At 33.5% G+C, this 16456-nt stretch overlaps 2 protein-coding genes across 3 annotated transcripts in view; both read right to left on the bottom strand.

Annotated features, from left to right (window-relative positions):
* The window catches only part of LOC113509217 (solute carrier family 22 member 1-like), a 46407-nt gene extending 34110 nt beyond the window's left edge, over nucleotides 1-12297 (bottom strand). The window contains exon 1 of one of the 2 annotated variants that reach the window (XM_052902489.1): nucleotides 11991-12292. The gene's annotated coding sequence lies outside the window, so the exon portion shown is untranslated. Of the gene's footprint in view, nucleotides 1-11990 lie in introns of both variants that reach the window. The other variant, XM_052902490.1, reaches the window with a different exon arrangement.
* The window catches only part of LOC113513327 (60S ribosomal protein L36), a 171770-nt gene that overhangs the window by 117910 nt on the left and 37404 nt on the right, over nucleotides 1-16456 (bottom strand). The gene's annotated exons all lie outside the window — the stretch shown is intronic.

Consider the following 16456-nt stretch of genomic DNA (forward strand, 5'->3'; position numbering starts at 1 on the left):
TGCAATTTTTTTTTATTTATTGATTTTATTCATTACAAACAAAAAATCTGTTGTTTTTTTCTTTATTAGTTCAGTTAAATAGGTATAGACATACATTTAATTTGTCTACGGAATTTAAAATTTCCAGTAATGCTTATCATATCAGGTGTTCTTTTTTCGAATGAACTTATTACTCATTTAATTGATTTGCTAATATTTCAACAATAACAAGCTGTGTCTATAGGTACATACTAGGGGCATATTTATTGATCGGTATAAAAATTAGTCTAATGTCGTTTTTTATCCAAAAAACTTGTACTATGTGTATGTCGAATTTCATGATAATTGGTTGAGCCGTAATGTTTCTTTCATATTTATAATATTGCAAAGAATCAAAGATATTTTTAAAGTAAATAAGTTATTTTTTTTATTCCCAAGGTACATATCATTGCCATCTTTGTTCTTAAATTAGGCTCGATAGAAATAAATTGACTTCGCGTAAATTTTGATTCGGACTTCCTATACAAAATTTATGTATGTATGTTGAAATAACATTAGAAAAACATGATAAAAATGGTATCATATGTATGCAAGATGTACCTTTTTGGTTATTTCTTTTAATTTTTTTATGTTAATAATTTTTTTGTCAACATGTTGTAGTTGTTTCTTAGTTTGTTTTTTTAGTTTTTAAAAATAATAAAATTAGTTGTTTAAATACAGTATATTTTTAATAATTATACTACCTTCACAAGATACCATCTTTCGATACTAAAGTCCTTTCTCACCCACAATAGGTAGTGTTTGAAAGTGTATCACTAAATAGATTTTGTAATATCAAGTCCAAGGGCACTTAGTTTTCACAGAATCGTCTAATTCTATATTTGCAGAAAGAACAGACAGGATTTGTTACTTTAATACTCAAATGATAAATCATGCATCACATATACAGTAATGCATTCCAAGAAATATTATTAGGTATGTCTCGTGTTATTGAAATTAAATTTATTTATTTATTTATTTAAGGACAACCAACAAAGCATACATTTATATCTACTTAAAATATATGATAATATGGTTACATTATAAAATGCTGCCTCAATTAAAGGCCGCCACGACATGCGTATTCATAATATATTATTATTAGTATGTATAAAAATATTAAATATTGTTAAATAATTATTTATAAAGCGCAAACAAATGAATTTATTGATTATTTCATTTACCCACGTTTTATACATAATTAGGTATTAATTATACTGCATCTGTGAGTATGTACAGTTAGTACGAAGGATTACAATATCTGTGCCGAAGGTGACTGCAATGACGGCCTTATTTGGCTTGCTACAAGACATCGCTATTCCACCTGTGGTGTCAGTTATTCCTCTTAGACATGTGAGATATTAGCATGTTGGACATTATTTATGCAGATCGTGGGAGGCGACTATTTAAGCAACACACAATAGGTGCAACAGTAAAACAGAAGGAAAATTCTGTTTTTTTGTTTCCTAAAACAAAGTTACATTTTTTTTTATGCAAAATATAGAAATAGCAATCAAGCTGACAGCCCATCTGATCGAAAGTGGTAACCGTCGTCTATAGACATGAGCAGTAAGTACCATGGACATAACAGAGTATACTGTTTCGCCCATGATACCCCCCATGCGTTGCCATTCTTGAGGACTCAGGTGTTATTCCTCTGTACCCAGTAAATTCACTGCCATATCCCACCCCAGTTAAAGACTGATATGATAATGATAATTTTATAATTAAGTATTAAATTAAAAATATCTATAACAACCTTGTACTAGCTATAAAATATAAAAAAAAATTCCATATAAATTGACATTAATACTAAATGTCAATGCAAGGTCATTGGATGAACAATGAACCATAAATTATTCTATACGTACTTAATTAAAAAAAAAAAACAAAAAAAAATTTCCTCATCAACTAAACAAAACGTTGACCGATTTTTTATCCTTCATGTGTTCAAGCAACATAAAAAAGGTTGAAAAAAAAAAGACTCATCGAAAACGTAAAAATAGAATCTAGTTGGTACAAAGGGAGAAGGTTATTTATTGATTTGAATGTAATTATATTTTTTGTGAGTTCATTCTGTTGTTTGTTGCTGTCATGAACTCAAAGTCATGTTAAATTTTTCGAGACAGTAATTTTTTTATGAAGTTATACTTAATGTGCATGTACGAAGGGTTCTTGCCAAGATTATTTATTTAATGCACATATAAAGTCAATGAAACCATGTAATTATATTAACGCGGTTTTATCCAAAATCTCATTATTGTATTTCTCTAAATTAGGTTCTACAATATTAACAATCACATAAATTTATATATGTCTGAGTTTTTACCGTTTTCAGTAAAATACTTGTATTCCAAATAAAAAAAAAAATATATGGTGGTGTCTTCTAGTTCCTTATCACGCACATTCCGTGGGAGGTTGGATTTAGGGATATATATATATATATATATATATATATATATATATATATATATATATATATATATATATATATATATATATATATATATTCTTTTGAATTTGGCTCCCAACAATTGTCTGTTATTCTAGATTATGACGTTGTAACTCGAAATTAGTGATGCGCAGTTCCTCGGTATGCTGCGGTGTGTACCTCAGTCAAGGTCACTTGGTGGGGAGTGTACAAACCACATGATATAACCTTGAAATGTGTAATTATTATACAGCTAGTTATAAATAAATAAAAACCGTTAAACTTATTACATAACGCCATCTAGTTTTAAACTAAGTAGAGCTTGTATTATGGATGAAATATAATATATGGGTGGGTATAGAAATCCGTTCAGTAGTTTTTGCATGACAGTATTACAAAAATCCATCCATCTATTCTTACAAACATTCGTATTTATTATCTTATCTTATTAATATAATAAAATTATAACTAGAAGATATCTGTATATAGAAAATTAATTTAATTGAAGGGAAATGATTATGAGAGTCTTAGTAAGAGCAAAATAAGCTATTTAGGGATATATATATATATATATATATATATATATATATATATATATATATATATATATATATATATATATATATATAACAATATTTTTTAGAACCTTGAAATGTGTAATTATTATTAGAAATTTTGTCTATTTGTCTGTTGCTATGTTTGATGCGGCATCTCGTAAAAACTACTGTACTAAATCGAATGCGGTTTACACAGTTGTATTCCCGACGGCCTAACTTAAAATCTGGTATAGGTTTTATCTTGATATATCTTTAAAATCTATTTAATTGGTTTTAGTACATTATTGTATTAAACGTTAACTGTTCACTGTTGAACATAGCCTCCTCCATAAGGGGGTTTTGCCAATAGTTGCCATGCTTAGCAGGCGGCTTGACAATCTCAGTTTTTTTTTTATGGGCAAAAATGGTATGGTAACCCCGTCTGCGCTAATGGAATACGCTGGCGGAGCACCAGTGAAGGGTGATAGATGAAAATAGAAACAGGCCAGTTAGCCCATCATGATGAATTCATCAGGAATTAACCATGATAGTTTCCAGGGGGAACCGCGAGGAGGTCGACCTGGTTGAGTATATTGCTAGCAATGGGATTATCAGTCTCCATTACTAACAATCCCTTTCCCCCCTGGCAATCTCAGTTTGACTTATGGAGTATATTTTTAAATGGAACGTTACTGCGTATCATCCACCCTCCATCATAAGCTTCCTCAGCCGCATCTTACGACATCCACGGAAAAGTAAGGGGTGGTCTATTCTATGCCGGGGGATCTACACGGCATAGAATAGGACTAATAAAAATTAATTATATAAACATTATTACACCGACTAAATTATATTTAATAACATAGATTTTTCTTAATCACTGTTTAGACAGACAGTGTTTTTTTTTAATGGATGATAATGGAATGGTAACCCCGTTTGCGTACGAGTATACCGTTAGTGCAGGCGGGGTATCAGTGAGGGATGACAGGTGATAATAAAAAGGCGAGTCGGTTAACCCATCGTGACAAATACACTTGGAATTCAGCATGATAGTTTCCAGGGGGGACCACGTAGAGGTCGACTTGACAGTGTATATTGCTAGCAATGGGACTGCTAGTTCTTATTACTAACAATCCCTCCCCCCAGACAGACAGTGTTTCAAATTGCTTTTTCGTTGTAAGACAGAGAAAATCTCACCTGTTTTAATTTCACCTGTTTATTAACCGGTCGTAATAAGAAAGCGTAGTTGATAGTTTGATATTTTTAAATTTATAAAAAGTTATATGTATCGAACATATAACTTTTTAAATATATGTATATATATATACATATATATAAACTATATAGCTATTGCCCGCGGCATAGTGTTGTGTTTTTGCTTTACGTTGAAGTTTTCAAAAATCTTTTTATAGCGGATACTTGCTCGTATGTTATAAAATAAACCTATGTTTTAAATTTCAACTTTCTAAACTTAGTAGTTTTGGTTGTGCGTTAATAGTCAGTTAGGGCAAATGATTTATAAGTATAGATTTGACATAGATTACTAAATTTAAAAAATATATTTATTTATATATTACATTTCATAAAATATCCATTCATTTCTATGCAAACGTAAAGAAAAAGCACCTCAAAACAGTACTCTGAGATAACTTGATAGATTTGAAATTATGTAGATTCTAATAATTAATAATCCCAATGCTAGCAATATACCCTCTATGAGGTCGACCTCCACGCGGTTTCCCTTGGAAACTATTGTAATTTATTGTTAAATTAGTCATGATAGGCCAACTGATCTGCTTCATCCTCACTTATCATATCTCGCTGGTGCCCCGTCAGTGTATATCGATAGCGTAGGCGGGGTAACCATTTCATTATCATCTATTAAAAAAAAAGTTTTTACATTATTAAGAAAGTGTTCAAAAATAGAAATAAATAAAGAGAAAATTTGGTATGTACGCGTAAACGTATTTTTTTTATTCTACATAATGTAAAGAGTCAGACATTTATAAATATTTATTTATTCATTTAAAGTTTAATACACAGTAAAATTCTACGTACATTCGGCGGACTTAACACCGGACTGTGTTCTCTACCAGTCAACCATTGGGCAAACCTAATATTCTGAAATAAACGTAACACCAGACACCACATTGCCTTTTAAGATTTTCCGTATGTTGGACAAACTGATAGCGAATTCAGATACTTATTTATAGGTTAAAGACTGTATGACACAATTTTCTCAACCGTTGTTGAATTTTTTTTTTAATTTTACTGTACACTTCAATGTTACGCGACACACCTGTTGTACATAAAGTATAAAAAAAAAGATAACCTTTGCCAGTTATGTGTCAACTTTGATGATTCCCTTTACGATTGATAGAGTTCATTCTAATACTATCTTTATATTACTAGTAACTGTTGAGTCTCTTGCGGGCTCTTCTCAACAGATAACAACTTTCCGAACCTTGCAGTAGATTTAAAAAATGACGACTTAAAAGTGCTTTTTTTTATTTTTTTTATGGGTGAAAATGGTATGGTAACCCCGCCTGCGCTAACGGTATACGCTTGCGGAGCACTAGTGAAGTGTGATAGATGAGAATGAAAACAGGTCAGTTAGCCCATCATGATGAATTCATCAGGAATTAACCATGATATTTTCCAGAGAGAACCGCGAAGAGGTCGACCTGGTTTGGTATATTGCTAGCAATGGGATTCTCAGTCTCCATTACTAACAATCCCTTTCTCCCCACTTAAAAGTGCTTGTAAACAAGTCTATTTGAATTAATTTTATGAAGTTTGGCCTTTTTGCTGAACAAAATAATAAAATATTTACAGAATGATTACATAAATTCCGTAGTCCGTGTGGTCCCGGCATAGAATCCCCCCTTCCCTTCTTTCCCATGGATGTCGTAAGAGGCGACTAAAGGAACTTAACGGTAGAGGAATGGGCAGAAGCGTCCCTCTTAAAGCATCACCAATGTCTAACTGTAGTTGCCAACCCGATTGCAAAGCGCGGTACTGCTAATGGCGAAACCCCCCCGATAGGGGGAGGCCATATTTAGCAGTGGACAATTAACATCTAATATGGAATGGTTTTCACCTAAAATACTACTCATACTACAAACACTACTAAATTAACCAGTAGCCACTATGAAAAAGTCCCAAAATAGACATACAAACAACTAGATTGTAATCACTAGATAATATACCGTCATTGTATGTATATTAATTTTTTTTTTACAAGACAATACTAGATATACAAAAGAAACTAGATATAAAAAAACATTATAGAAAAATAAAGGAAAATAAGCAAATCATTAAATTGTCGTTGCTGTATCATCCCAGTTTTGAACATGAAATGATTAGTAGATAGATGACGTGTAGTTATAAAGCTAATTTCAAAATGTATGACTCTCAGCTCTAAACAGTAATAATATCCTTGACTTCACACTGCTTCATTTATCATGCGCATTGCCGTAGCTCGTGATCGGCTCATTTGAATTCAGATAGAAACAGTTGCTTTTAATTTTTCAACCGACTTCAAAAAGGAAGGTTTCAGATTGTCGCTTCGACTTTAATTTTTATGTGGAATTAAAATTAATATTTTTTTTATACCACTAAGGTGGTAAACAAGCATACGGCCCACCTGATGGTAAACAGTTACCGTAGCCTATGAACGCTTGCAATACCAGAGGTATTACGCGCGCATTGCCGACCCTGAAGAAATCTCTTTACCCCCTTTTGAAGAATCCCATGCTGTAGTCTCTTGGAAAAACCTCGGCAGGGAGCTCATTCCATAACGTGTTCGTGCGAAAAACATTTCTAAAACCGCGTTAATCGCGATCATTTTTGCTATATATAATATACCTACATGGATTATTTTTTTTTTATTTGATAGGGTTTACGCCTGTATTAGTTTCATAAATTCCATACAAATTTTAGGTTTTCGGTTTATATTTTTAAATAACTTAATAAAGGAGGAGATTTGTAATATACGTATGTATTTATTTTTTTGTATACCTTCTTCTATTTTGAAGTTGGTATAAAAGTAAACCTTGCTACAAATTATAATAGTTATAGTCGATTCAGTATGTTAAGAACAATGGATCAGTATAAGTTAACTTGTCTGTGGTAAGAATTTAATGAAACGAACATACGAATGACAAAATTATAAGATATTTCAAAAGAACAAAGATTATTGCACACACTTTTGGTATATCAATAATGTTAAAGAATAAACTTCAGACATTATTAAATGTATAAATAATATTATAAAAACATACAATATAAGATAAACAAAGTGGTTGTTTTTTGGCAAACAAGTTAAAAGTAAATATAAACTTGACAGATGTACGTAATAATTTTAATAAAGTAATCATCATTCTGTACTTTCTAAGGGAATTAAACACAGATGGCGTAACTTGTGTGCACAAGCCTTTTATAATATTATTGAGAACATCAAAGCACTATAAGTACTTATTAGTACTAAATACCTCAATAATTGCAAAATATGTATTTTGCAATTATATTAAATTGATATAATTTATTTTATATTTAAATTATATTTATTAAAAACACAGTAACAACCATCTGAGGGCACAACTCCGAACATTCTGATCCAAACCGAGTCCCCTTCTTCCTGCTCTTTTCCCATGTCTGTTTAGGGTTGGCGTAATATGTTTTCTTCTTCTCTTCATCTCTGTTTACAGTCATCTCACTAGTCACTTCCTTTCGGATTATGTCATTTTTCCCATAGTACATCCATCTCTTTTTATGTCTTCCTTTGCATTAATAACTATCCACATTCAAACGTAATACCTTTCTTACCACATACCACGAAATACCTCCATAATTGCAAATTTTTATTTTGCAATTACATCAATTGTATAGTCTTCTAGCTAGATTACAATGTGAAAAATCAAGTAAAAGGCATCTGGGGCCATAACTTAGAACATGCAGATCCAAGTTGAGTTTAAAAGTGTGTGTTAACACTCTAATTGCATTGAAAACTAACAGTCACTTTGAAATTTTTAAGAATTGCAAAATCTCTAATAGCATTTTATTATATCACTGCAAGGTGATACTATATTTGATAACATCATTGTCTGGACTTATATCAAAAACTAGATTTTCGCTTCAAATACGTATAACGTATTCACTTGAAACGAATGAAACGAAGTGAAATCATATATGGGACTTTGAAATGAGTTCTAGTCTTGATATAATTTGGAATGACCATTGAATTGTCTGGTATCACAGTAACATTTGTCTCTCTTAGTAAAAGTGCCAGTAAATATAAATTTAGATCAAAGATTTGATTAATACTTGGATGCTGTTAGGTTAATCCAATGCCAATGATTGTAATCTGTTTTACAAAAAATGAAAAATTAATAATTGCTACTAGTTAGTTTATCTTTTAAATCTTTTGGTCTCTCCTGTATTAATTTAATTTATGTTTGTTTGTTATCAAATTGTCGGTCTAAATGACAGAATTGAGGAACATTTTTAATAGGAGTAAGGTAGCTAAAACTGAAATGAAAAAAAGAAAAATTAAAGCATAAAAGAAACGGATTTCAGATTCTTTTATTAATCTCTATTAAATACCACCTAATATTCTTAAATATCAGACAGTTACGTATTACGATTTTAGAATAGTCTGGCCTTAAAATTTGAAGGTTATAATAGATACCCTATAATTGGAACGAAAATGGTAGTGTGAATCTTTGATTATGTGACAATTGATGAAAACTGGGCAACGAAACTGGAACCTTAAGTGAAGCCAATCTTTGATTTTTTATTAGTAACGTATTACAAAGACATTGCAGTGTAAGAATGGGACCGATTCTGAGGCGTAATTTCTCTTAACCTAAAATTTTAATTTGATTATATCGTGAAGTTTCTATTTTATGGACTATTACTTAACTAAAATTAAGTTTTAAATCTATTAGAAAATTAATTCATAATGGACCTTACAACAAGAACTTTGATGTGATTGGAATATTAATGTTAGGAATAGATTTAGAGAACTGACACCTTAGATTAGGGTTTTTAACAGACTTCCAAAAGGAGGAGGTACTCAATTCGGTTGAATTCAAATTCAAATAGACTTGTTTACAAACACTCTTAAATCATAATTTTTTTTTAAATCTACTGCAGTGTTCGGGAAGTTATTATCTGCTGAGAAGAGCCAGTAAGAAACTCAACAGTCACTCCTTTATTACGCTTTATGTTTGTTACTTCATAACTCTGTCAGTTGTAAACCGATTAAGATTTTTTTGCCTGAAAGGATATGCTTACAGCTTCGTCTTATAGAAATTTTATAAAAAACCGTTTAGTAGTTTAGTTTTAAATCAAAATACTGTTTTTGCCACAATTAAAATCGTTTTTTTTTATGTGGAATACAATTTATAATTAGGTTTGAACTAAATCTTTTAAACTTGTATGTTTATTACAATTAATATGCAATGAAATTATTTCATATCTGTACTATTAAATTTATTTAAAGTCTAGCTTTTATATATAATAGCTTTTATAGTGACAGATTTAACGTTTTAAGAAAGGCAATTTTTTTAAACTTGCTTTTGACATAGACAAAATATAGTGAGAGATATATCTGGCAGACCTTGTTTCATTTAAGATCTATATGAAATAGTCATGCTCTATCTAGTTTAATATAAATCATAATAGCAACATGCACGAGAATATGAACTTGTAGTCTCTAGCGGAATTCAACTAATATCTCAGATCTCCATATATGTACTCATATATGGTTACGTATATAACTGCGCAACGACATTGTATTAAAATGAATTGTAATTTTACATCAAGATTGAGTAGTTTATTTTGAGCACCAGCTAAAGTCCCAACTTTAAGATGTAGCTGCCCTTTTTTGTTGCATGTATTTTTTGTGATCCCAATTAGTGAACCGGTCGTGGTTTGAAGATGCCAAGATCATATTTGTGAACAAATATTTGGCCAATATTTTTATATTGTACAATAAAAAACTGCTAAATTGCGTTTAAGATGGAAACAAAATTCGATTAACACATACGAGTATAATTTTTATATGAAGATCCGATAAATCATATTAATAAATAAGCCTATTTTCTTCTTTGAATATCTATAATATTTTAAATGGAGAAGCATTTACATTCATTAACTTTTTTTTTTCATTTATTGTGACTTTGGCGAAAGCCATCAGCCAAAAAGTAACAGTTACAAGGTAACAGAATATAAAAGTACATTCATTAACTTATAATTACGGGCATAGATCACAGCTATAAGATACTATATTTGAATTACATCGTTGATTTTTTTTTTGGTTTGAAAATGGAACGGTTGCCTTGGTTACGCTATCGGTATACACTGATAGGGCACAACGAGATATGACACGTTGGTAAGAATGAAGTCAGTTCAGTTGTTACGTCGTGACGAATTCGCCATGAATTAACCACGATGGTTTCAAGGGAGAACTGTGAGGAGTTCAACTGGATGTCTATTGTTAGTAGTATACAGTAACTAGTAATTCCATTCTGATAACTGTTTTTTTTTTATGGGTGAAAATGGAATGATAACTCCGCCTGCGCTAACGGGATACGCTGGCGGAGCACCAGTGAAGAGTGATAGATGAGAATAAAAACAGGCCAGTTAGCCCATCATGATGAATTCATCAGGAATTAACCATGATAGTTTCCAGGGAGAGGTCCGCGAGGAGGTCGACCTGGTTGGGTATATTGCTAGCAATGGGATTCACAGTCTCCATCGCTAACAATCCCTTTCCCCTATGATAATTATTTTAGGTACATTAATGACAACATTAGTCAGTAACGGTACCCACTAAATTATAATTGTTTTTATGTAAAACCTTTGTAAAAAAAGCATTTTCATACATAATGGAACGGAACTTTTCTAATATAACTGAATACAATGATGTTGTCACCAATGCAAGGAACGAAGTAAGTTTTCGCAATAATAGTAAGTAATGGCTTACTCTCTATTGTTTCGTTTTTTATGTAACTTAGAATGGCAAACAAGCTGACGGCCCACCTGACGGTAAGTGGTAACCGTCGTCTATAGATATGATCGGTACCATCGACATGACAGAGTATACCGTTTCGCCCATGATACCCCCCCCCCCCCATGCCGTTCCATTTCTGAGGACTAAGGTGTTAATCCTCTATACTGTGTAAATTCACTGCCATATCCCACCCTTCAAAACGAAATACAGCCGCTACCGCAGTTGCTAAGAATAATGCAAGAAAAAGGAAGCAAAAAAAAAAACATAAAAGATCAGCTATCTAATTGATGATTAAAAGAAAAAGAAAAAAATTAAAAAGAACGATAACCTAATCACGATTTTAAATAAGATAATGTTATTACAGAATCCTTTACATTTACTAGAAAAAAATGTAGTTATAATTTAACTATTAGCAAAGTAATATTGATCTTTCCATATTACATTATATTAATTAAAAAATCGTTTTCATCTCTTCACCTAGAGGTGAAGACGTTTTCATGATAGACGTGAAGGTTGGTTAGACCCAACTACGAAATATTGGGGAGGAAAGGATTATTAGTAATGCGGACTACGAGTCTTACTGCTAGCACTATACCCTGTCAGGTGGTATGTGGTGATGGTACCTTCAAGTGGTCCGTAAACTATCATGCTGAATTCTAGGTCTATTCATCACGATGTGCTAACTGACCTGCCTTTTAATTTTTATCTATCATTTCGCATTCGTGCCTCGTCATCGTAATTAATAAAAAAAAAAGTATCCATTAAAAAAAAAAAGTATTAGGAGTTCATTGATTTGCAAGCGCATGCACTGTCTACTTAAATATGTCATCTATGTAGTACAGTAGTTAAAAAATGAACAGTAGCTAACGCTACATTTGGCGGCGCGATTATGTTGGATAACATTTGATGAAAGTTCTAAATAAAACCCGTGCGCAGTTAACCGGTGCAATAGTAAAAATATAATAGCAACAAAAGTGAAAATACTTACAGTAATGCAACACTATGTTACACCATGACCCATTTCACGGTAGCACCAACATAATGGAATGTTGAACGTTAGTTAGTCTATAACCTCAAAAACACGTGTTCACACGAAACAGAAGTTTTATTCTTTCAGAAATGATTGTGAAACTCTTTATTTCGCCGGTTAAATGTACGAATTAATATTTATAATACGTCTTGAAGACCGGCCGGAGAAACGCGCAACTGGTTAGCGCAAACTGTGTGCTATGATATTGAGTTCGCGTGTGGAACTGTGTGAAACGCGCCCGCATTGGTCGAAGTCGATGCCAGCCGTCCACTCACGAACGTCATTTTTATGGCGTTACGCGCTTACGCTGCTTTCTTAACACGTATTGGGGTTATTGGCGACACGTGTTACATCTCCGTTTTGTTGTACAAGAAGTTTGTAAATAATCTTATCTGAGCAGCAGTGTACGTTATCATTGACGCTTCGTGTGCGGATTGGTTTATTAATATATCGTGTGGTGAGGGTATGCACCATGTGCATTGTAGATAGCTAACTTGCACTCACTTGGGGGTGATTAATAGCGGTACATTGAGGATTTATAAATACATTTCTGATCGTTGCAAGGGCAACAACCGAAGTTATTGAATGACTGTTACTGTGAACAATGTTGCATCTAGCGGTAATGTACGTGATGACCTTGATAAAGCGTACCTATTTTAGTTAAGTGTCAATGGCTTACTTTTGGGTTATCTTGAAATAGTCTATTTATAAACTTTGTAGACTATTATATTTCGATATTTAAATAATCTATCAGCTTACAGCTCATTTACTCATGAATGTGTCATATCATGAACTATTGTAGATTAACCTAATTGTATGTTATTTTTATGTAGTAGGTACTTCATATTTTTTTTATTATCTAGGTAAGGTACTATTAAATATTTTTTTTTTCAAATTAAGCTTTTTATTTGTACTAGTTGTAATTCAGGTAGTCAATTAAAATATCTTATGTTTTAAGTTTTTTTTTATGAGTGAAATAAAAGGTAACTCCAGCTGCGTTATCGGTATACACTGGCGGGGCACTAGTGAGGTATGTTAGGTGAGGATGAAAACAGATCAGTTGGCCCATTGTGACGAAATCAACAAGACTTGATCACAATGTTTTGCAGGGGGAACCGCGTGGAGGTCGACTTGATTGAAGGGCCATTACACCCCATTACTAACAATCTCTTTCCCCCATATGTTTTAAATTAGGATATAGCTTATCCGTGTCATCATATCATATCGGTCGCTGCTGAACATAGGCCTGTCCCATAAGGAGGGTTTGTCAGTAGTTGCCACATTATGTCAGAATATCAGTGTTTTGCTCTTTTGAGGGCAAAGTAATAAGTTGAGTTGTGATCATTTTGTGTTACTGTGGCACACGCATGTAGGGAAAACATTGTTACTTATTTTATGCATTTTTTTATTTTTTGTATATGTATTCTTTTATCTTTTTTCACTGTGAGATGCACATTTTTGTTATTGTTTATGTGCTGTAAGTAATGCAAATAAATAATCCCTTAAACGCTTCTTACAGAAAAAGGGATTAAAAAAAAATCTTTATCCAATTCCAATACGCATTAAATGAGAAATGACAAATTAGTCATTATTCATTAATTACAGAGCAGTGTTTTTTTGCCTAATACAAAAAAAGGTGTGTTCAAGAAAAAAATTATTCACCTTTGAACATCGTCTTTGCAGGTCTTCCTATCATATCAGTGACGTCATCCCAAGTTATGTTTGCCTAGAATTTGTCTGCCAGTTATTTAGTGTTAGTTGTAACAAGTATCTGTAGATAATTAACAAACTTAGTCATTTCTAAATATACTTCCCCACTAATAAGTGAATGTGGCTTATTTTTCTTTTGCATGTCTTAAAATAGAATCTACTGAGAACTATAAGCAACTTTTTTTTATAACACTGAGGTGGTAAACAAGCATACGGCTCACCTGATGGTAAGCGGTTACCGTAGCCTATGAACACCTGCAATACCAGGGGTATTACGCGCGCGTTGCCGATCCTGAAAAAGCTCTTTACTCCCCTTTTAAAGAAACCCATGCTGTAGTCTCTTGGGTAAACCTCAGATCATTTCATAACCTGAGCGTTCATGGGAGAAAACATCTCTAAAGCCGCGTTGTAGGCGACCATTTAGGCTGTAGGATGTGAGGGTAGTTCACCATCATATCCCTGTCGATGGCGAGCTGTACGATGGTAGAAAGTGGTCTTGGGCATCGTATTGAACAACTCCTCTGAGCACAGTCCGTTAAACAAATGGTAGAAAACGCAGAGTGAGGTAAAATCTCTCCTAAGACTTAATGGCTCGATACCGCTTGTAAGCCTGGGATCATCGACAATTCTTATAGTTCGTCGTTGCATATGATTTGTCATACGTGATCACACGTGATATAGTCATAAAGGTAGCCATGATCAGCGCATGCAAAACTTGGGAGATTGGTTTATTAGTAATGAGGAGGTTAGTCCCTATTGTTAACAATATTACCTATCAGGTCGACCTCCACGCTGTTCCTCCTGGAACTTATCGTGACTAATTTATCGTTGAATTTGTCACGGTGACAATTAATGATGATCAAACCTATCTTTTCATCCTCATCAATCATCCCTCACTGGTGTCCAGCTAGTGTGTACCAAGAACGCGGGCAGGATTACCATTCCATTATCATCTATTAAAAGAAAAAAAAAGTGCATGGTAAACTTATGGGCTTTATCTATACTAATAATATAAAGAGGAAAGATTTGATTGTTTGTTTATTTGTAATGGATAAACTTAAAAACTACTTAACCAATTTTAAAAATTCTTTCATATATATAAAGCTACATTTTCAGCGAATAACATAGACTACATGCTATTTTTGAAAATTCTATCTACCTGTGCGAAGAAATGCACGGTGGAGTATGGATATTTTTTTCTATACAAAAATTTATATTTTAAGTAGCTTTTTTGCTGAGTAAAATAGATATAATCTCGTTTAGAATATTTCGCTGATCGTATCACGAAACTCTTGTCCACACTTATCTATATTATCATTCATCATCATCATCATTTCATGTACATAAGCCTCCCCCATAGACTGTCATAAAGAACGGTCCTGAGCCACCTGCATCCACTGACCCTCTGCAATGCATTTCAGGTCGTTACTCTATCTAGTGGGGAGGAGTCATCTTACACTGTGTTTGCCTGTACGCGGTCGTCACTCAAAAACCTTTTTTCCTCAATTTATCTATATCAGAGTTTACAAAATTAAAAAAAGAATGTTTTTGTTCAATAACAGTAACTAGGGGGAAGGTATTGTTTGTAATGAAGACTAAGACGGCCGTATTGCTAGCAATATACCCAACTAGGTCGACCTCACCGTGGTCCCCCCTGGAAACCATCGTGCTGAATTCCAAGTGTATATTCATCATGATGGCCTGACTGAACTGACCTGCTTTTTTTATTCTCACCTATCATCCCTCACTGGTGCCCCGCCAGCGCATATCGTTAGCGCAGGTGGAGTTACTATTCCATTATCATACATTTAAAAAAAAAATACCAGCAGCCATGTAACACACTGAAACTAATCATCGTTCACACAGTCGACGTGGACACAATAGTGTATACAATTGTATGCAATACGTTTTGTAACAATAGAGTCACTGGTGACTCTACAGATGGCGCACATGTTCTTGTCAGTATATAAATGATGTATTCATAGATGTGAGATTTATTTTTTCTCATTATAGAGACATAATACTGTGGATTTCACTGAATGTGTTAAGTTGTTTATGGTATTATCATCAAATCTGCCTTTAACTGTCCACTGCTGAAAATAAACCTTCCCGTAGGGAGGTTTTGCCAGTAGTTGCCACGCTTAGCAAGCGGATTGGCAACCGTAGTTAGGCCTTGGAGATGTTTTAATAGAGACGCTGCTGCCCATCTCGCGCTCTCTCTTAGTCGCCTCTTACGACGCTCACGGGAAAGGAAGGTGTGACCTATTCGATGCCGGGACCACACGGCCCGGCATAGAATACTAGTGTAGTATTATATTATCTGTACTTAAGGTGCAAAGCCGCAATAATTGGAGTGTGGTCCCGCCATTGAATGAGCCAACTCTTCCTTTCCCGTAGGTGTCATAATAGGCGACAAGGGGAACTTAATGGTCGAGGGAAGAGCAGCAGCGTTCCTTTCAAAACATCACCAAAGCCTAACTGCGGTTGCTAATCTGCCTGAAAAGTGTGGCAAATACTGGTAACCTCCCTCCCATGGGGGAAAGGGATTGTTAGTAATGGAGACTGAGAATCCCATTGCTAGCAATATACCCAACCAGGTCGACCTCCTCGCGGTTTTCCTGGAAACTATCATGGTTAATTGCTGATGAATTCATCACTGGCCTGTTTTCATTCTCATCTATCATCCTTCACTGGTGCTCCGCCAGCGTATCCCG

The sequence above is a fragment of the Galleria mellonella genome, unplaced genomic scaffold (genome assembly GCF_026898425.1).
Source record: "Galleria mellonella isolate WM207_F2 unplaced genomic scaffold, CSIRO_AGI_GalMel_v1 utg905, whole genome shotgun sequence".
Lineage (NCBI taxonomy): Eukaryota > Metazoa > Arthropoda > Insecta > Lepidoptera > Pyralidae > Galleria > Galleria mellonella.